The 23,268-nt window shown below is 31.3% G+C and overlaps 1 long non-coding RNA gene across 1 annotated transcript; it reads right to left on the minus strand.

Moving 5' to 3' along the window:
- Positions 1-18,280: 18,280 nt before the first annotated feature.
- On the minus strand, positions 18,281-21,535 carry LOC128559133 (uncharacterized). Its single transcript, XR_008372216.1, has 3 exons — positions 21,224-21,535; positions 20,093-20,222; positions 18,281-19,560 (listed from the first exon to the last, which is right to left on the minus strand). It is a non-coding gene; the product is annotated as an uncharacterized LOC128559133 (long non-coding RNA).
- Between the last annotated feature and the right edge of the window lie 1,733 nt (positions 21,536-23,268).

The following is a 23,268-nucleotide window of genomic DNA, read 5'->3' on the forward strand; positions in this document are numbered from 1 at the left end:
GATCTGGTTTTTTTTTTCATTCGGAATTTCTGTTCGCAGAACATCAATTCAGGTACAATTTATCAAAATTTACATTTTTTTTTTTTAGTTTTTTTAGTTTTTTTGCAGTTTCAAAGTACTATTGTCACTCAAAAATGTTCTGGCATGTAGGACTCTCAACGAAAATTATCTTATATCATATATGATAATAAATCACCTTAATGTCCAGAAGTTGTGTTGAGCTACCTTAAATAATTATATTAAGATACTGAATTAATCATCTGGCTACTTCTAATTAGGCCACAAGTATATATAAAGTGTGTAGTAGACCAAATACCTATCAACGTATCTTTCAAGTTCAGAACTGACTAGCACTGAAGTAAATATATTTCTTTTTAAATCACTACACAAGATATTATATTTGAAAATTTCAATTAATTGACTATTCGAGAAAAGTACCTTGGACCTTTCACCAATGAAATTTACCAAAGTTCTCGAATACGAAGAAAACCTGTAATTTGTTCAGGATAAAATTAAACAGTAATGTTCAAATCAAACAAAAGTACATGAATTTTGTATACTGGGTATCCCACTTTAATGTAAAACACATTGTATACTACACACACAGATTTTCTGAAAATCTGTTATTAGAACAATTTTACATTATGCTAAAATTAGTAAACCACTGGACCAATGAAAAATCAATACTATCTTGTAATGAGGATGTGGAAAATTGCTGGAATCTAAAAATGTGTACTGTAACTCATAAATGGGGATCCAGAAACTGAATAAAAAAAAATAGGACAAGTCTAAAAATAAATACCACTGACTAAGAATAATATCAAAGTACTGGTTTCTTGAATATACCTTTTAATTGTTAAATATATTGTTTTTAAAAGAAATATTTATTTTGATGGCAATTTCAATAGATTTAAGAGATAAAATTTGGTTTGAAAAGAGATAGATAGAAGATACATCTAAAGAACTACAAAATACATTATAGCTATTTGATACAACATGCAGACTCCTTCACCAATTAGTTTAATTCTGTTAAAATCCCTTTTAACAAGTTAATGTGACTTGTGAATTTTCTTTTTTTTCTATCTTTTAAAATAGCACATCATCTTGGCTGATAATGATTCTTCTTTTTTTCATTTGTACTTTATTGAAATCACTCAAAAATTGTAACTGATTACTGAAATACTAAACAGTTGTAAAGTTTCAACATCCAATTTTGAAAAAAAATGATTGATTTAAATACACATTAATTTTACATTTCACTCAAAACCTGTATGATATAATGAACACAATTCTATCAGACCACTAGCTGTTTACTGAAGGAATCACTGTGTAAAAGTCAAATCAAAATAAGACTAGTGTAGACCAGTCTGTAAATACTGTCTCTTCTGTCAATGGTAAACCTGTTTCCAAACTTTGCCATACACTCAAAGTTTTCATGTTACTAGTATAATCTTTCTATGTATGTTTTTTTTGTCAGAATCACTGGGTTGTTTCTGTATCCTAAACTCAGTGTTGTTGACCTCTGTACTTGACTTTGCACTTCTGTTCTGTCACCCACTAACATAATTTACAAAATTTCTTCACTTTACAAATTAATCACCACATATGTATAACATCAACATATGTGTGAAGTCTGGAGTACATCTGACATTGTACTTATAATATAAAATTCTGGTTCATGTATTTTTTAAGAGTATCCTGCACAAAGCTCAGCAAAAATTCTCTCAGAACTGATTTATAAATAAATGTTACTTGTCAATCTGACTGCACATCATTTAACGACCACACATTTACAGTTGACTCCTCATCACAAACTCTCACCGGGGCTGCATTGTTGTTCTCGCTCTTACTTTGAACTTTACCAGATATAAGAAGGAGAAATGTGGTCTGTTCTGTTCTTTATTATTTCCTTAGTATCTGTTCTACCAAGATATTTCTTATACTGTACTCTACTCATATCTGGTTCTGAAATTAGACATAATCATATCTGGTTCTGAAAATTGACAATCAATACAATTCGAATTGTTACAGAATACTAAATTGATTACTTATTAAATACAATGTATTTTAAAAGTATGTATACTAGATCTTTATTAATTTATTCATAAATCATCATGACAAAACATATTTAGCACAGTGGTCCATTACTCCAGAAAAGATAAAAGAACCTTAAGGCCTCTACAGACGTTAAGGTCTAGTTGTACAACACTAATTATCGCAAAGATGTACAATTTTAAAATTGTACATCTTTCACATTCAGACAGTATTCCACTCCCATATAAATAACAAAGATTTACCTAGTAAACACAGTGCATCAGGTACTGAAAAGAATGTAACCATTATTAATAAAAAATATTATCCTATGAATTTGATTAGGCATGGCACAAATGAGCAACGCCATGAGAAAACCAACATAGTGGCTTTGCGACCAGCATGGATCAAGACCAGCCTGTGCATCCACGCAGTCTGGTCAGGATCAATGATGTTTGCTTTCAAAGCCTATTGCAATTAGAGAGACCGTTTCATAGCGAACAGCATGGACAAGACTGCGCAGATGCTGGTCGGAAAGGCACTATGTTGTTAGTAGTATAAGAACTACCGATTTTAAGCCAGTTTGACCTCACTTGACCCCCTTGCCCGATTCTATAAGTGCACTTTGGCCTTACCCTATCCTTAAAATACTAACTCGGTACATTTGTACCCTGAAAATCTTTGTTTTAACCAAATGAAAACCTTTGATTTGATGGACGTAAGTAGGTTGAAGAGACCAAGGTCCACTCACAAAATTAAAAAAAAAAACGGAAAAGATTCACACACTGAAACACATTTATAATAGTTGTGTCCTTATTAGTTAAAATAGTTTATAATTGTCTGTTCATTTTTCCTTTGATTATGCAAAATCATATATTCAACAATGCATAGGATTATGGTATAATCCTATGGTTGAGTTCACAATATATATTAAATGAAAAAAAAATAGCGACACCGGTGTCGTTTTCTTAAGATAGATTCTGAATCAATTTAAACAAATAATGGCTCAATGTAAAGCGACACCGGTGTCGTTTTATTGGTATTTACTTTCATTCATATAACCGATATGTTTACTTTGTAGTACAATCCCGTTTAAACTTCCCTGTGATCACTTTATGTTTTACAGCTGATTTAATATAAGTGTTCTATTAAATCTTTACGTTTTACAGCTGATTTAATATAAATGTTCTATTGAATTTAAATACATATAATATAATGAGTTTACAGAATAAAATATATTGTTTGAAAGAAAGAAGATTTACTGATAATATAAATCCTCATTATGCTACAGCAAAAAAGGGGTGAAAAATGATAATGGCTACCTGTTCATCTTGTGGAAGAATGAAATCAAAGTTTGTTAAAAGTACTATCACAGCAGGTAATTTAGACATCCATAAAGCAATGTTACCTTTATTACCTAAAAAGGGTTTAACACTTCCAGGATATAACTATTGTGGGCCAGGAAATCCTTTAGATAATGGACCTCCAGTCAACGAACTGGACACAGTATGTAAGACCCATGACTTTTGCTACGACAGCAGGGTAAAAAAGTACATGTGACAAACAAATGCTTTCCAACTTAAATAACACTCACTCAAAAACATTTGGAGAAAAGATTGCAAAACATTTAGTTGTAAAACCTGCAACTAAAACGAAATATAAACTTGGTCTTGGGCAAAAACCAAAGTCAAACAACGGGAAAAGGGGTAGAGTATACCCCCGAAATAACTGCAGAGCCGGTAACTCTGAGCTACCGCTGGAGTGATGAATTAGCAGAAGAATTACACAAACCAATTTAAAGAAAATTAAGGAAACGAAGAGTGATTGTCCATGACATTGATGATACTTGGTCTGCTGATTTAGTTGACATGCAAGATTTTTCAAAATATAATAAAGGTGTAAAGTACTTGGTAACCGTTATTGATATATTCAGTAAATATGCTTGGGTTATTCCATTAAAGAATAAAACTGCAGAATCTGTTACTGAAGCATTTAATAAAATAGTTTCAGCAGGTAGAACACCAACAAATTTATGGGTAGATGAATGAAAAGAATTTTAAAATAAAAAGTTTGAATCATTTTTGTATAAAAATAAGATTAATATGTATCATACATTTAATGAAGGAAAAGCTGTAGTTATTGAAAGATTTAATAGAAGTTTAAAAAGAATAATGTGGAAATATTTTACAGCAAATAATACTTATACTTATTTAGATAATTTGCAGGATATGGTTGATAAATATAACTAAACAAAACACTCTAGTATAAAAATGACACCAACCACAGCCAGGAAAAACTTAAATAAAGGTACTGTTTACTTTAACTTATATGGTAATTTAAAGATACCAAAGAGTAAACCAAAATTTAAAATTGGTGATCGGGTTCGCTTGAGCAAACTTAAAAGACATTTTGAAAAAGGATATACACCAAACTGGAAAGAGGAAATATTTATAATTTATAAAATTAATAATACTAATCCCAGAACATACACTATTAAAGATTTAAATGATGAAATAATTCAGGGTTCATTTTATGAGCAAGAACTTTTACCTACTAAACAAGAGGTTTTTAGAATAAGTTATCAGACGAGACTAAAAGAAAAAACAAGCTTTAGTAAAATGGAAAGGTTAACATGAAAAATTTAATAGTTGGGTTCCGTTTAGTGAATTGAAAGAAATTTAAATTGAAAATATATTATATAAATGAGTAATAAAAATCTAATTTCTAATGGAATAGAAACAATAGATCAATTAATAGACCACTTATCTAAACTTGCTGCTGCATATAGAAACAGTTATAAGTTTTGTGGAAGAGTAAATACAGGATTACAGATTACAGCAGGTATTTTTGGTTGCTTGGCTGCATTAGCACTTGTTCCAGCTATTCCTATATTTGTAGCAGTTGCTGGCGCTGTTCCATCAATTATTACTATATTTATTAATAAACTAAAAGTTGAAAACAGAAAAGCTATTTTAAAATTGCATCACCACAAAATAAAACAACTAATAACAAAAGCACGAATCGGAAAAGTAAATAAAGAAGATTCAAATAAAGTTATTCAGGATATTTTTACAATACTGTTAGAAATACAGAAAGAAAAAAACTATTCAACACCTCTTGAAATGCATATGAAGGAATTTAAACTTAACGGATATAAAAGTAAAAAAGAAGAAGAGTTATATTAAAGATTTTTTCTATAAGTATTTGATATAAATGAGAAAAATTATATCAGTCGAAGGTAATATTGCATCAGGAAAAATTACGTTTTTAGATATTATTAAAGAATATAATCCTAATTTTAATATAATTCCAGAACCAATTCATGAATGGCAAAATGTTATGGACTCTGATTATAATTCCTATAACCTTTTTGAACTTGCTGCTCAAGAACCTTCCAAATATTTATTTCCTTTTCAGCTAACAACTTTAAACAGTCATATAAAAATGTTATCTTCTGCTAAACAGTTTAATGGTGTTTCTGTCCTCGAAAGGTGTTATTTAACTAACAGTAACGTTTTTACCAAACAACACCACGACAACGGTGTTATAAATGACCCCGAGTGGGCAGTATACAATCTTTTATTAACTGATCATATTATAAAACCATACGGAAAAAAAACCCAATTGATGGATTTGTTTATGTTAAAACCAACCCAGAAATATGTTTTCAAAGCCTTCAAAAAAGAAACAGAACTGAAAAAAACAGAGTTGGTTTAGATTATTTAGAAAAACTACACAAATTACACGAAGAATGGTTAAACAGAATGTTTCAAGATGGTATTAAAATTTTAACAGCTGATAAAAATTTAGAAAAAATAACTTTAAAATCTTGTTCAAAAGATATAGATAATATTACCTATTTTTAAATGTTCTTTATGTGCGTTGTTAAAGATATTTTTTTTCTTTAAGTATATTATATAATGGTTAATAGAAAAGTAGACAGAATGATTATGCCAAAATTATCTAGCACTTTAGGAGAAATAATGAATCCAGACAATAATTCATATAAAAAAGTTTTTAAAAGAAGTAATGTTATTAAATCAAAACTTGATCAAATAGTTAGCGATGAATATAAAAATCATGTCATTGATAAATTACAAAATGTTATAGATCCTTATCTGTTAGAAAGGGATTTATTTGAATGGGACTGTGGTTGTTTAATGTTAGAAGAGGAAAAAAATGTAAGATTATGTGATTGTCCTAAACCGAATAATCACCGAAACAATCCGATAAAAGTTATTGCAACCGATTGTGATACTAATGAAGAAAAAATATATAAAAGCACTTACGCAGCATTTAAAGACCTTGATATTAATTCGGGGTTAATAAAAATGTGCTGCGAAGGGAAAAACAGAGTAAAAAGTGGAATATCAAAAACTAATGGAAAAAGATATAAATTTAAATATTTTATTTCTTCTTAAACTTTACTTTTTTTTGTTATTTTTGCTAAAACATTTTTATGCCCCCGAAGGGAGGCATATTAGTTTTCAACTGTCCGTCCGTTCGTTCGTTAGTCACAACGTTAACTTTTTGCATGAATGCTCTTTACTCGCGAACCACTGCACCCAGGAGCTTCAAACTTCACTTGCTGATAGTACGCATTGAGTATACGACCCCTACTGACTTTGGGATCACCAGCACAAAGGTCAAGGTCACAAGGCCAACGTTAACATTTTGCATAAAGGCACTTTACTCGCGTACCACTGCACCAAGGACCTTCAAACTTCACCTGCTGATAGCACTCATTTAGTACATGACCCGTACTGACCTTGGGATTCCCAGGTCAAAGGTCAAGGTCACATGGGCCAACGATATCTTTTTGCATGAAGGCACTTTACTCGCGAACCACTGCACCCAGGACCTTCAAACTTTACATGCTGATAGTACGCATTGAGTGTACGACCCTTACTGACTTGGGGTTACCAGGTCAAAGGTCAAGGTCACAGGGACCAACGTTACCGTTTTGCATGAAGGCACTTTACTCGCGAACCACTGCACCCAGGACCTTCAATTTTCACATGCTAATAGTACTCATTGAGAACACGACTCCTACTGGCATTGGGGTCACCAGGTCAAAGGTCAAGGTCACAGGGGCCAAGGTTAACTTTTTTGCATGAAGGCACTTTACTCGCGAACCACTGCACCCAGGACCTTCAAACTTCACATGCTGATAGTACTTATTCAGTACACAAGTCTTGCTAATTTTGATGTCACCAGGTCAAAGGTCAAGGTCACAGGGGCCAATGCTATCTTTTTGCATGAAGGCACATTACTCGTGAACCACTGCACCCAGGACCTTTAAACTTCGCATGCTAATAGTACTTATTGAGTACACAACCCCTATTGACTTTGGGGTCACCACGTCATAGGTCAAGGTCACCAGGTCAAAGGTCAAGGCGCTGCGGGGGCATTTGTCACCATTAGTGACAGCTCTTGTTTCTAAATATAATATATAGATGGAAATTGAGCGATCTACAAAGCAATACTATAAGAAATTTGAAATTAAGATTGAATATAGACAAGATCCAAAAATCAATTATATTTAACTATAAACGACTCTTATGAAATACTTAAATCTGAACTTAAAACTTTAAAAGGTATAAAAATAAACGTTGTTTTAAAAATAACTTTTATAAAAATGAGTGCAACAGATACAATATATAAATCAGCTTATTTTCAATCAAAGGCTTTAATTATTATTAACACAAACGAAATAAAAAACGCTTTACGTCAAGCCTTTGATGAAATAATAAATAGAATTGGCAACTGGATTTCAGAAGGAAGTGGTTGGAAAATAGAGTCAGTTGATGCTCATTATATAAATAGATATAATTATACACCACTGGCTGCTTCAAGTTATTTAGAGTTACCAAAGAAATTACAACATTTAATGAAAGGATTAATAAATATAAAGAATGATGATAACGAATGTTTTAGATGGTGTCATTTAGCTTACAAATTTCCGTAACAAAACATTCTGAAAGAGTTACAAATTATAAGAAAACATATAGATAAACTTAATTATAAAGGAATAAAGTTTCTTGTTACATTAAATCAAATACCTAAAATAGAAGTTGTAAATGAAATATCATTTAATATATTTGGTTATGAAGAAAATAGTATTTATCCATTGTACATATCAAAATATCAATACGAAGAACACTGTGACATGTTATTAATCAATAAAGATAAGATAAACAATTATGTTTGGATTAAAGACTTTAATAGATTAATGTGTAACAAAACCAAAGATCAACATAAAAAACATTTTTGTAAATGTTGCCTGCAACATTTTACTCAAGAAAGAATATTAAATGAACACATACCAAACTGTTTAGCTATTAATGGTGTCCAAGCTGTAAAAATGCCAAAAGAGGGATGTAAAATACAATTTAAAAATTATCGTAAAGGTTTAACAGTACCTTTTGTGTTTGATTTTGAATCAATAACTAAGAAAGTTTTAACTGCTTTACCGTCACCTGAATCTTCATTTACTGAACCATATCAAAATCATATAGATTGTGGTTACGGCTATAAAGTTGTTTCTTGTTATGACGATCAATATACTAAACCAACTAAGATTTACAGATGTCCTAATGCAGTTTATAAGTTTATTGAAAAAGTGCTTGAGGAAAAGGAATATTGTTAAGAACTATTTAAAGAACATTTTAACAAAGAATTAAGAATGTCTAAAAAAGATGAAAGTGAATTTAAAAAACAAAAGTTCTGTCATATCTGTGAAAAAGAATATAAGGAAAATGAAAATCCTGTACGTGATCACTGTCATATAACAGGAAAATTCGGAGGAAGTGCTCACTCAGAATGTAATATTAATTTTAGACTAACACACACAATTCCTGTTATTTTTCATAATTTGGATTTAATAACTGATATTGATATGTATCTTTTTATCGAAAAGGGACTGAGAGGAGGAATACGCTATATTTCAACCAGATACAGTAAAGCAAACAATAAATATATGAAAGATTATGATCCTAAATTAGAATCTAAATACATTATATACCTCGACGCCAATAATCTTTATGGTTTGGCCATGTGTCGACCTTTGCCGTCTGGAAACTTCAAATTTATATCAGAAAAACAATTCAAGAAATTAATTGCAAAAGGTAAAACTAACTTTATAGTTGAATGTGATCTTGAATATCCAAAAGAATTACATACTGTACATAACGATTATCCTTTGCCTCCTGAAAAAAATCAAAATACCAGACGAATGGCTTTCAAATTATAGTAAAAATATTAAAAAAGAATTTGAAATAGGAAAAAGTAATGTAAAAAAATTAGTTCCAACTTTAATGAAAAAACAAAATTATGTTGTTCATTTTAAAAATCTTGAACTACACAAAATATTATGGCTAAAAGTAACAAAAATACTCAAAATATTAACTTTTGACGAAAGTCCTTGGTTAAAAAAATATATTGTTTTTAATACTCAAAAAAGATCTAAAGCAAAAAATTCATTTGAAAAAGACTTTTTTAAGTTAATGAATAATTATGTATTCGGTAAGACGATGAAGAATTTACGCAAGAGGGTTAATATTAAATTAACTCATGATGAAACCCTTTTATTAAAATACATAGCCAAACCTTCATTTGTTGGTTCAACGATGTTTAACAAGAATTTGTTTGGTATTCATAGAATAAAAGAAAGGTTGTTATTAAACAGACCTTGTTATGTTGGAATGTGCATTCTAGATTTATCAAAATATTTAATGTATGATTTTCATTATAATTACATTAAGAAAAAGTATAAAAACTCAGCAAAGCTTTTATTACCTGACACTGATTCATTATACTGAAGATGCATATAAGGATTTTTGTAAGGACAAAGATTTATTTGATAATAGTGATTACGACAGTAATTCAAAATTTTATTTCGACAATAATAAAAAAGTAATTGGAAAATTCAAAGATGAAGCTGCAGGAATCTGTCAAATCAGATTTCTCTTCAAATTCTTTAATAGAATCAACCATAGCTTTCATTTCTTCTTCAAATTTACCTTGTAATTGAACTATTAATAATGAATTGTTTTTTAAGTCTTTTGTTATTTCTTCAATATTCTTTACTTCTGCTTCTAGTGTTTGTTTTATACTTTTAATATCTTTAAGATTATAGTCATCTATTACACTTTGAACTCTTGTATACATAAACCGTCCTGAAACTGCATCGTTGGGTTTATCTGGATTTCCTAGGTAGATTATTTCATTACCTCCCATATCTTATGCTCTGTTCATTGTGTTATCAAGTTCCTTATTTCTGTGAAGATATGATTCCGTTTCCTTTTTAAGTTTTTTGAATTGTTTTTTAGTAGCATAATCACTTAAATCAATATCAAATTTAACTTTACTTATACTGTCAGGTTCACTTATTTGTTTTACATCATTAAAATCTCCCATTATTTAATTATTATATAATTCCTGTAAAGTTTTTACTTAAAAACTTCCTTGGTTTGCCAATATATAAGAAATCATATTTTTATTTTGTTGCATTAGCAAAAGAGTTAGGCTTAATATTTTGTTCATTACAAATCATATCATTTTCTCGTTTACTTGGGCTTTCAAATAAAATATAATGTGAACAGTTAATCCGAATATCTTTTGGTGTTTTATAGTAAGACTGACTTAAATAAATAACACAACAGTTTATGTGACGTCCTTGAATAAAGTATTTTGTTATTTCATTTTGAACCTTTTTTATCTTCACATACAAAATCATCAAATATTACTACTTTTTGTTTTTCTGATTCAAGATCATTAACATCAATTATTTCATTATTAGAACATTCAAGTATTTCATTTGGATCTATTTTATTTTTTTTTTCTCATTTAAGGGTTTAATTAAATCCTGATATTTAGATTGTTCTAGGTTTTTAGCATATAGGTATAATTTATCATAATATATAAGAGGTTTTCGTATCATATGCATAGTGTATTTGTTTTTCCCGATCCAGAAAATCCACATATTAACATTCTAAAACATGAATCTGGCATAAAAGGATAATGTTGTTTAAAGTTATTAGATTTATCACTTTTTGTATCATAATTTGAAATTTCCATTATATAATAATATAACATTATCTTACTCTATCTTACAATATCTTACATTATCTTACATTATTTTACATTATTATATAAATGCAATCAAAACTTAAGGAAATAAGAATAAGAAAAAAATTAGTCGGGCAAAAGATGAGAGCTCTTAGAGAAGAAATAATGAGAGAAAAAATTAAAAAAGCTACAAATCGGGATATGTATAATGAAATTTATAAGCCAATTACTGATGGAATAGAAAGTCAAAAAGAAAAATTAACAAGTCAGTTAAAAGCATTGGAATTAAGGAGCAATTAGCGTTACTTCCAAAAAGTATATCAGAAGATCTAACACAAGGTATTACTAAACTAACTAAAGGAACGCAAGAAGAATCTAGAATCAAGCTTTAAAATCGACTCCTTATTTTCATTCGGTAGATCGGGAAAAACTAGACTATACACCGATACATTGGGGAGATGAACCTGTTAAACCGATACCTGGAAATAAATTTGAGAAATTAGAAGATTATGGAAGAGAAAAGATGGAAATAGCTGCAAAACCTTTACCGCGAGAGATTATAATGACAAAAGAAAAGCTTAGAAAATTATCAAAAAGAGAAATTGATGAATTAAAAAAAAAAAAAACTATATTCTAATGGAAAAAATGGAAGATGGATCTGCTCAATTCTTTTCTAAAGAATCTATGTCGGATATGTTAGATCCATATGATGATGATGAAATTGAAGAATATATTGAAGAATTGGGTGCAAAACCAAAACAAACAAATGTTGATTTAAATAAAGGTATTGACCTGGACGCTTTGGGTTACTATCCACCGCCGTATGAAGTGTATAAACTTATTAAAGACGTCGAATCCGATCCACATTCTACCCCGACCGGACTAGCAAACCCAAATATTATAATGGAACGTGTGACAAAAGAGATACAATCCCTAAATGCTACAGCGCTGGGTAAAGAAAATAAAAAAAAATCCTACAGAAGCTGAAAAAAAAGAAGCAAAAGATTTAAGATATCAAGCAAAAAATTTTAAAGCTTACAAAGATCGAATTACATATATCAAAAATCTTAAATCTACATATATGGGAAAAGGAATAAGACATCATAATCCATATAAAGTTTCACCAAATGGACATTATGGTAATTTAATTATTAACTTAAAGAAACTTTAAGGACAAAACAAATTAATTGCCAAGGATCAAAGGACTGGAATAGAAGTAATAAACACTAAAGTAGATAATGATTTGATTGATCTAATTAATAAAAGATATAACAATAATAAAAGACATTCAATTCATTCTAGAAAAATATTTAAAGAATTAACAGAAAAATCAGGATTGCCTATCAATAAAAGATCTATGAAGTTTATAAAAGTAATTAGAGGACAATTATGACGTTTGTCCGTGTAATCCAGAAGTATTGGTTAATGACTTGGAGTTAATTTGTGGTTCAATTGATGCTGGAAATAATAATGAAGAACTAAAAAATGAAGGTATTAGGGTAGTAGACCAGTTATTAAAAGTGGATAAATTGTTACTAGAACAACATGAAATGTTATATAAAAAATATTTTTCTTGAATATATAAATGGAACAAAAAATAGTATTAAGTTCTGAAACAGTTAAAGATGATAATAAAAATACTCCAAGTGATTTTATAATCAGATTTAGTCGTTCTTTAATTTTAGATAAAAATAAAACTTACGTTGTCGGTTTGGATAGTATTAACACTATGACCTACTCTTGGCATAATATAAGTGATGAATATGACAATAAAAGACTTCGTTATAATAATGGTAAGGATTGGAAAGATATCATAGTTACAAATGGTTCTTACAGTTATACAGACATTAATAATTATATTAGAGAAACATTAATAAGTAATGGTGATTTTGAATTTGATTAATCAGACATTGCTCCAGTAAGTTTAGAATTTGATTTAAGCAGTTTTAAGATACTAATTTCAATTCATGATAATTTTATGTTGGATTTAAGAATATCAAATTTTCATACATTGCTTGGATTTGAGAAAAAAGCATTGAGAAATACTGAATGGGGAACTACAACACCAAATATTACTAACTCTGTGGATACAATTTAGATTCATTGTGATCTTATTGATAATTCACTTGTTGATGGTAATTTTAGTGATATTATCTATGCTTTAAGTACTGCAGATTTAACAAGAGCTTATCCTTTTACAAAAGAACCAAACAGAGTTGGATATTCTGAAATTACTAAATGCATTATAAATTCAATAAGAATATATATTACAGATATATTTGGTAGAATAATTAATTTTAATGGGGTTGAAACAAGTTTTACACTAATTTTAAAAGTAAAAAAAAAATATAATGTACAAGAAAGTTTATGACAAAAATAAAGGAATATTTATTTATGTTGATGCTCACACGGGAGAAGAAAATATACACGGTACAGGTATCTTTGACACTTTAACGAAATTGTTTTCAAATGGAGTTGCATCTTCAATTAGCACTGCTGGAAAAAAAGCTCTGGAACCAGCAGGAAAAGCCGCGCTAGAAAGTGGTACAAAAAAGGTTGGAACGGAAGTTGGAAATTTAGCTGCTAATAAAATTGTTGAAAAATTTAAGAAGAAACCTGCTCCGGCAGTTGGTAATTTAATTGCTAAGGAATTACAAAAAACAAATTCAAATAATGAGGAGGAGGATATTAATATGAGAATAAATAGAATATTGTCATTATCGGGAGTGGACCTTGGTCCCCTGATGTCTGCGGCAGCTTCAGCTCGACAAAAACGTATTAACAGATTAATTTATTAAAAATAAAATAATATATAATATATACATGTTTAGAACAAAACAATATTGTGAAAGGTACGAACTAACTCCTATTCAATTAGATACAGCCTTAATATCTGTCTTGGAAAATAATGTTAAGCAACAAAAAAACGGATATCACTTTACAATTAATGAAAGAAGTTCATATTTTGATTGGTTTAATGGTTATTTTGAAGTAAGTTTTAAAGTAAATAAGCTTGGTAATGGTAATAATTATGCTAATGGAGATCAGATTGCTTTAATTAATAATACAGCTTCAATAATTGATCAGTTAGTAGTTAAACAAAATGGAAAAATTGTATATGATTGTAATAATTTATACAAAGTAATAAATGTAAAAAATTTAGTTAAACTATCTAGTGATTATGCAAAATCAACTGGAACAAATGAATTTATCTCTTTAGATACTACTGCTGTTGCTGAGAGTAGGGACGATCAAGCTGGATATAATAAAGGTTTTGCTACAAGGAAGTTATTAATCCAAGGTGGTAATGCGGTAAATGTTAAGATTCCGTTAAATAATTATACACTTTTTCAGAGTTTAGAAACTAATATTTTACCTCCAAGGCAAATTCAAATAACACCGCGGCTGACGGATGATGATGAATAAATTTTTAGAGCTAATGCTGCTGATGCTGGTAAAGTAATTGTAAGAAAATTAATTCTATGGGTTCCGCGTTTAATTTTCAATGACTTTGGACTTTGTCTAGATACTGAAAGATTTACAAAAGCAAGATGGTCATACCTTCGGGAAATGGTGACACAGTCGACAGATACACAACAAAATAATATAACCTTTAGAATAACAGCTGGTATAACAAAACCACAACATGTATTTGTTTATTTACAACGACCTGACAAAAGTAATTCACAACAACATAACCCACATTTATTAGATACATTTAAAATTAATGAAGCAAATAATAATTGCACTTTGAGCTCCTGTCGTCTTGAAGTTGGTAATGGTGTTTTTATCCAGAAACAGAATACACAAGTATATCAGGAATATATGATGATATAATCAATTATTTTATAAACAAAATAATAAGACTACTGGAAGTCTGCTAAATAGATCAAACTTTTATGATTTATTTGGATTTGTTCATTTTAACTTGGAATATAAAAAGGAAGTAGTAACAGAAGATCCTAAGCATATTACATTAACAGCTAAGTTAAATATTCCACCAGCAGCTAATATTCGTGTTTACGCAATTGTATTGTATGAAGAAACAGTTGAAGTAAATACTATTGGAAATGAACTTGTTATCGTTTAAAATAAAATTAAATTAAAATAAAGTAAAAATTAAAATAAATATAAAGTATATAATGTCATCAAATTATATTGAATATAAAGTTAACCTAACAGATGGACAGAAAAAAAATTAGCACAAGCTTATAATAATAAAATTCCACATACTTTTAGATTAAAACATGAACACTTACGTGGAAATTTCCCTTTACTTTTAACAAAAACACAAATTAACCAAATTGAAAAGTCTATTAAAAACAATAAGTGATTAGAAATTACAATTTCAAAAAAACAAATGTTCAGTCAAGGTCAAAATGGTGGATTTTTAGGAGCTTTGGCTGGTCTGTTAGGAAAAACAATTCTTCCAATGGCAGCAAAAATAGCTCCAAAAATAGTAGCTCCTCTAGGCGTCGGCGCTTTGTCTGGGCTTGCCTGTACCGTTGTCAGTAAATTACTTGGGAATGGTATGATTTCAGTAGCTAATAATAAGAAAGATATGATAACGCCATATATTACTCCTAATCATAGAAAACAGTTAATGGGAACTGGTGTAATGAAATTAACACAAAAACAGAGACAAAATGGTGGGGTTTTTTTTAGGTATGTTGGCTGCTAGTCTAGGGATACCTTTGATTACACCTTTATTAAGTGGGAAAGGAATACAAATTGACTCTCAAAAAAGACCTTACAGACGAATTCCTATAGTAAAAAGCAACTAAAATTTAAAAACAGGGTACAAATGTACCGAGTTAGTATTTTAAGTTTAGGGTAAGGCCAAAGTGCACTTATAGAATCGGTCAAGGGGGTCAAGTGAGGTCAAATTGGCTTAAAATCGGTAGTTCTTATACTACTGTTGTTTTTCTCATGACGCGGCTCAAATTATTTAACTTTTCAGTGTCATCCTTTTTCCATTATGCATAGGAAACCATTTTATATTCAGATTTGTGTTTATTTTTTGAGCAATTGTTTCTGGAATTTCAATCACTAGCCTTTTATCAACTAATTATACCAATTTGTTGCTTGTCAACGTGGGTGGTACGTTAGGCAAAACTTACGAAATTGAACATGTCCTAATCTGTAAGTCAAGAAAGATTTACGAAATCAAGGAATAGCATCGAACACACGATAACATTTGGCTGTATATCTTAAATTCAATTGGTGTTTTACAGCAAAAACCTACCGTCTGTTGAGGGCTTTAGAATGAACTAAAATAATGAATAAGCAATTACAGTATCATGACAATACCGAGTGAATATAATTTAGATGACTCACCAGACTTTTGGAAACTGTAAACCATAAATGAACAGGAACAATGCCACACCACTCTGGACAACTTCCGCACTCATTCTGGTGCTGTGCTATTTTGTGTTGATGTCATATGTATTTCCATGTTTTTTCCCCAGTATTTATTTTGGAAATTTTATGGAAAATGTAGACAAGCTTACTGTCGCTGAGTGGCTGCTTTTTAATTTTGACTTTTTCAGGCACAGTTTGACCGTCACAATATAAAACAAACTGTATACGTCGGATTAGTTCGACTAACAAATTATGCACCAAGACCAAATGTGGTTTTCTTGAGGGTGTTGTGAAGATGCAGCTGCTGATTACATTTATTGCCACGTTTAAGCTGCCTTGACAAGTGGTCCAATTCAATAAGTCATTCCTTCCTGCCATTCTGGAAACTGGCCAAAGTCCTCATGGATCTGTTCCGGTTCTGTTCACAGTCTGTTCCGGTACTCTCGAGAAACAGTTACTGCCTAAAACTGATGGCAAACGTAAAACAAATGACAGACGTCGTGAGACGAAGAATTCGTCAACTTTTAAGCCAAAAGATTGCATCAAGACGACACTTCCGCATTGCGCCAAAACAAACGACCGCTTTACCAAACCGGTGAATGTCGTTAAAAATCTCGCGATGAACTTAGATTTAAAGCCTCAACGAATAGTTTCCTTCTAGCTTTTCCATTAAGACGCCGATTATTGAAGATTCTCTTGGAAAGCAAGAAATAAACAAGTAAAATTCAACACTCTTAAATTCTTCGACTTTACGTAAACCGAAATCATTCACGCATGCGCACAAAATGTACCGTACTACCTTAAGGCGGAGGTATGGATCTCAAGTGAGACACATCGTCTTGTTGTGGTAAATGTTTGTGCCTAGTTATTTGAATACCCATTCATGCGTACAAAGATATAGAAGAAATATGAAAAAAATACTTAAATATCTGACCTGTAGGTGTAGCCTTGACCTTTATGGTAGGTGTATGGGTTTTTTTTTTTTTTTGAACGCGACACGTTGACTTGTTACGGCAAATTTTGTGCCAAGGTATTTGAATATCCATACGCGCACAAAGAATTTATAAGCAGACAAAAATATCCATGCGTGCACAAAGAACTTATAAGCAAACAAGAAAGGTGGCATTAAATATGTAACCTGTTAGTGTGATCTTAACCTTGGAGGTATGGATCTGGATTTTGCACACGACACATCATCTTGCTTTTGTGGGCATTTGTGCAAGTTATTTCAAAATTCAACCTTTCACAACAAAGTAATAGTCCGGACACGATTTTGTGCACACACAAACATGTGACGGACTGACGGACACGGGTAACACTATATGCCCCTACATTTCTAAAGTAGATCAAATATGGAAGCACTCTTCCTCGGCGGCTAATACTATGTCATCGTGACGTCAATAATGCAGTGTTTTAATGAAAATAAATCGGATTATTTTCTGTTAGAATTAAACTTACCGACTTTTAAGTAGTTAAGAACAAAAAGGAAATATTAAATCACAGTATTTTAGTGTTCTTGGTTTGTAGTTGATACAAAGGAGTGTCAGAAACATGTACGTTCATTCAATAAATGTGTCAGGACATGAGATTTTTGGCCCAAATGCGATTTTGGTCGAAAATGGGGTTTTCAGCTAATCTGACAGATTGTTATGTTTAAAGTAAAAATTTGCAATTTGACAATAGAAATCAGCCATTGTTATGGAGAAATTACCGCTTTTCGGACACCATATTTTCGTCTAACTGAATCAAAATAGAGGCAGAATATCTTAACGCAAACTCCTTCTTAAAATAATACGAAAAGAAAGTACATAACGAAATATCAAATACAATATGCAGTTTATTAAATTTATTTTTTTCTGTTTCTTTCTTTCATATTAGCACAAATTATTTTCCCCTAAAACCGTTTCCATAGCAACACAGTTGTTAAATCCAATTTTAATCGTTCCTTGATAAATCCAGCCAAAATTAACATCTAGAAAGTGTATTTAATATACCGTGAACATTTTCTAGTGTACAGTGTTTAAAGATAACAGTTTATTTGCAAAAGCGAATGGCTTTCTTTTGTAGATAAATTGATTTTACTAGATATCGAGTTAGATAGCATGACAAAAACTAGGACATTAACTTTGTTGTTAGAACACTTAACTCATTAGCATATTTCTTTGTTACTGTTAGACAGAAAATCATGCAAAAAGATATAATTATTAGAAATATTATAAACTGATTTTGCTCAAGGTAGTAGTACAGATGTCATACTGATCAGTGACTCGTTACCATGGCAACAATGATGTATTTTCTTACCAAAAGTACCATTTCTGTAAAGTTCTTGAAATAACTGAATATGTTAAAGTGTTTTTCAAAATACTATTTACATTGAAAGCTGTCTACTTCATATTCAAAAGTAAGACAACCTCATTTCATGTAAACTTATGTGATACTGTTTCGGATATACATAATTTCTGATACACACAACACAGTTACAACTCTTGCTAGTTCAAGGCAAATTCATATGATAACATAATGTTTTGTTAATGCAGTTATTACTTAGAAAAGAATATGACCTTACATTAATTTTTGACAAATAGAGCATATAAACATGAAAGATGTTTTTACAATAATCTATAGTCAGATTAATGTTTAATACCATGGCAACAATGCACTATTTTCTTATAAAAATAAAAATAGCATTTATTGTCATTTTTTTAAACTGTATGATTATTTAAATAAAAAAGAGCACTCAAGATATTTTATGTATGGGGAAGTTTAAAAAATATTCTGTATTGCTTAAACAATTCAGACAGTTTTACTGTAACCACTTCACTGCTGTTCTGGCAACACACCATTCTTTTACCAAACATTTCTCACAGCTTAGTTAGTTTTACATTTTTTCTTGACTCCCATTTGTATTTTGAATCAGCTTGATGAACTTTTGCAGAAAACATGGCTTTATTTTGTGCACTTCTGTGACAGTTGCACTTTATTCCATTGGCATACTTTCTACTGGATGCTCAGCAAATGTTAGGTCCTTGAGTTTCATTTCCATTCACAAATTCATAAAAAAATTTATTTTTCTGGAAATTCTTTCATCCTTCAGCAATTCTGCAAAACAAAAATACATTAGCATTAGTAACTTTAAGTAGAATGATACAGAATAGAATACTGTGAAGCATTTTTTTTTTAAATAAAAGTGTTTTTTTTTTTTTGTGTAATCTACATAAAAGCATTAATAAGTATTCATTCACTTATAATTTTCAAGAATACAAAAGCTAGCTTAAGTTTCTGACATAATAGACATACACTTAAAATAATTAATTCATTCAGTATAACTAAATGAATACTCAAATACTACAACAGTTTCTTTGGAAAATACATGTATGATAACATTCAATCATTATGCATAGTTCTCTACTCTTTTAATATGCTAAATATGTTTGTTGAATAACTCTATTAGTAATGATTTCTTTCAAAATGTTATTAACACAAGCAGGTCATTTATGTGTATGATATTTTTTAATGTATTTTATAACTTACTTGTACATATTTTAAGAGAAATTTATTTTTTGTATATATTTTTAAGATGCATTTATCTTTTTTACAAAAGAACACTGCAAAAATGAAGAAAATTACAAACCTACAAACTCTTCCAACATGTGGTATGTAGACATGCCTTGAGAATTCCTTTTTTTTTTGTTTGTTTAAGGTCATAGTGCTACATCATGCCAATATGCCAGGTGCTCCTCAGTAGTTGATCAATAGTTGATCTGTAAAATTAAAAATACTTTTAAAAAAGCTGAAATGTGAGATAAAAATGGTCTAGCTAGTTACCTCAGTACACAGAACACAAAGATTTATATTAAGAGTGTATATGTTTCAACCAGAAGCATGACTTTCTTAACAAAATGTCTTTAAAGTTTAAAATATATTCATTTAATTTGTACAAGTTGTTTGTAACTTGTAAATGACATTATGTAGCTGGTGAGGAATCCAACAATCATGGTCAAGTGAACTGAATGCAAGTTTACATGCAAAGCTATTGAGTGCCTGTTTTATACAAAATAAAAACAAATCACCATCCTTCAACTGTAATTTTATAATAACGTGAGTTTGACATGAATAAGAAATAATTTATTTAAACTGACAAAAGATGTGATACAATTTTTCCTATAAGTCACTACATAAATATGGATAAAGCTGTGACTTCTTGCATACTGGTCTTTCATACTGATACACTGATCAGAAATAAGAGAGAAAACAGTTGTGGAGAAAGTTAGCTTCCTGACACCCACCCCCACCACCCCCCTTATCTGGAGGATATTGGAGGGGGGTAATTTACAGATAAAAAACGAGGGAGGGGGAAGAGGGGGTTATTTAGTTTATGTAGTGTGGAAGCAGTTCCCAAGCTAGGGACGGGTGTATTTCATATGACACTTAGAGGGAAAGAGACGAACAGTATTTGGTGGAAGTTGGAGAAGGGGGGTAAAATGTTTCGAGGGGGGTGGGGGGGGGAGGTATTTTTTTTCTTTAAAATCTGCGGGTGTTCTGGCTGACGCTGTTTTTATTTTCTGATTATTTCCCATTACCATCAGAGGTCCGTAACCGCATATAAACATCTCTGAGCCGAATATTTTAGCTAAAAGTAAAATTAAAGCCCAATTGACAATTCTGTGTTATTTTTGAAGAAAAACAAACACGGACAAAACGGTCGGTATGGATATAATTAATATTTTAAAACTCTACATATTGTGCAAATATTACTACTTACCTGTAAATCGCGCAATAACATTCGTCATTCCTTTTAAATTAATCGTCAAATTACGATTAAAACGTTTCCTTTCTCACGACCTTTCATGTTTACAAATGGCGTGTTGATACAAAGGGCGATAAATTGTCAGTTATTTAATAATGAAACGAAATGGCAAAACACGGAAATGTTACAATACATGCTTGATAAATGACGTTTGTCTCTTCATTCGTTTATTGTCCCAATAATATAGTGTTAATTAATAAAATGCATTAATTAACGCGAAAACGTGTTCAACTCCACACATTTTTGTGACGTAACTTTAATCGGGTTTTTCTCGAATGACGTAACGCCGCATTTGGGCCAAAAATCTCATGGCGCGACACAAATAAAAAATATATAAAGCCTTTTTAACATTAACATTTACACAGTTCAAAACTGTACTGTACTGTGCTGTGCTGTTCTGTATTGCGTTTGTTTGTACTGTCCTGTTCTGTACTTTACTGTGCTTTTCTGTATTGCGTTTGTGTGTACTGTCCTATTCTGCACTTTACTGTGCTGTTCTGTATTGCGTTTGTTTGTACTGTTCTGCGCTGTTCTGTTCTGTTTTGCGCTTTTTTTGTACTGTCCTGTTCTGTACTGTACTGTGCTGTTTTGTACTGCGTTTGTTTGTACTGTGCTGTTCTGTACAGCGTTTCATTTGAAAAGTGGTCGATTTGAGTACTTCCGAAACTTAACATTTATCAGTTTTGATAAAGTGTTAACAATACGAAGTCAATCTAAATGATCCGTCCGCAAAATGACAATAATGGTATTTCACCGTGTGCTTTGCAGATTGACTCGCTTCTTACTTCTATTCTATCATATTGCAGGTTTAAATATAATGATGCTTAAACGTGGGTGTTAATAAAACTTAACATTGATCCTTTCTTTTTAATAATGTGTTATCATACAAAGTCAGTCTAAATGATCCGTACGCAAAATGACAATAATGGCATTTCACCGTATAGTTTAGTGATTGACTCGACTTTTGTTTTTAGCATATTGCATGTTTACATACAATGGGGCTGTCAGCCGTCACTCTCAAAAGGGAAATATCCCAAGAGTGCCGTTTCCAGTCTACGCCACGTGGAGGCCGCCCCAGTAGTAGACCACTCTCTCACGTCTTTCACTGCCGGAAATCATACAACCTTGCATACCGTCATTTTATCCTTATGTATTATCTCCCTACATGCTTAAGGGAACTTTTAAGGCAAACCCGTTGGCACACAGGTCAACTTGCGTCTGCCTGTATACTGTAGCGACGCCTCGTAAGCATGCCCTATTGCATAAAGTTTGACCGAATCGCGGATAATAAAGACACACACACACATGCACGGACCAAGTCGCGGAGTAATTGTCTCCCTACATGCTTAAGGGAGCTTTTAAGGCAGACCCGTTGGCACACAGGTCGACTTGCGTCTGCCTGCATACTGTGCAGAAGCCTCCTAAGCATGTCCTATTGCATTAAGTTTGACCAAATCGCGGAAAATAAAGACTCAAACACACACACACACACACATGGACAAAGTCGCGGAGTAATTGTCTCCCTATATGCTTAAGGGAGCATTTAAGGCAGACCCGTTTACACACAGGCCGACTTGCGTCTCCCTGTATACTGTAGAGAAGCCTCGTAAGGATGCCCGAATCGCAGATAATAAAGACCCACACACACGCACAAAGTCGCGAAGTATTTGTCTCCCTACATGCTTAATGGAGCTTTTAAGGCAGACCCGTTGGCACATAGGTCGACTTGCGTCTCCCTGTATACTGTAGAGAAGCCTCGTACGCATTCCCTATTGCATTAAGTTTGATCGAATCGCGGATAATAAAGGCTCATACGCACGCACAAAGTCGCGGAGTACTGTATTGTTTTATTAATAACTCGCCATCCATTCTTCTTGGTGAGACTGCTTATCGCCGTGACAATTATAATCACAGGAAAGGGCATCTGTCTTGGATATGTTGTGTTTCGCTATCATGAGCAGTAGAATATGACCACCAATTCTAGCGGGGCGGACAATTAA

This window comes from Mercenaria mercenaria, chromosome 8, assembly GCF_021730395.1.
Source record: "Mercenaria mercenaria strain notata chromosome 8, MADL_Memer_1, whole genome shotgun sequence".
NCBI classification, from domain to species: domain Eukaryota; kingdom Metazoa; phylum Mollusca; class Bivalvia; order Venerida; family Veneridae; genus Mercenaria; species Mercenaria mercenaria.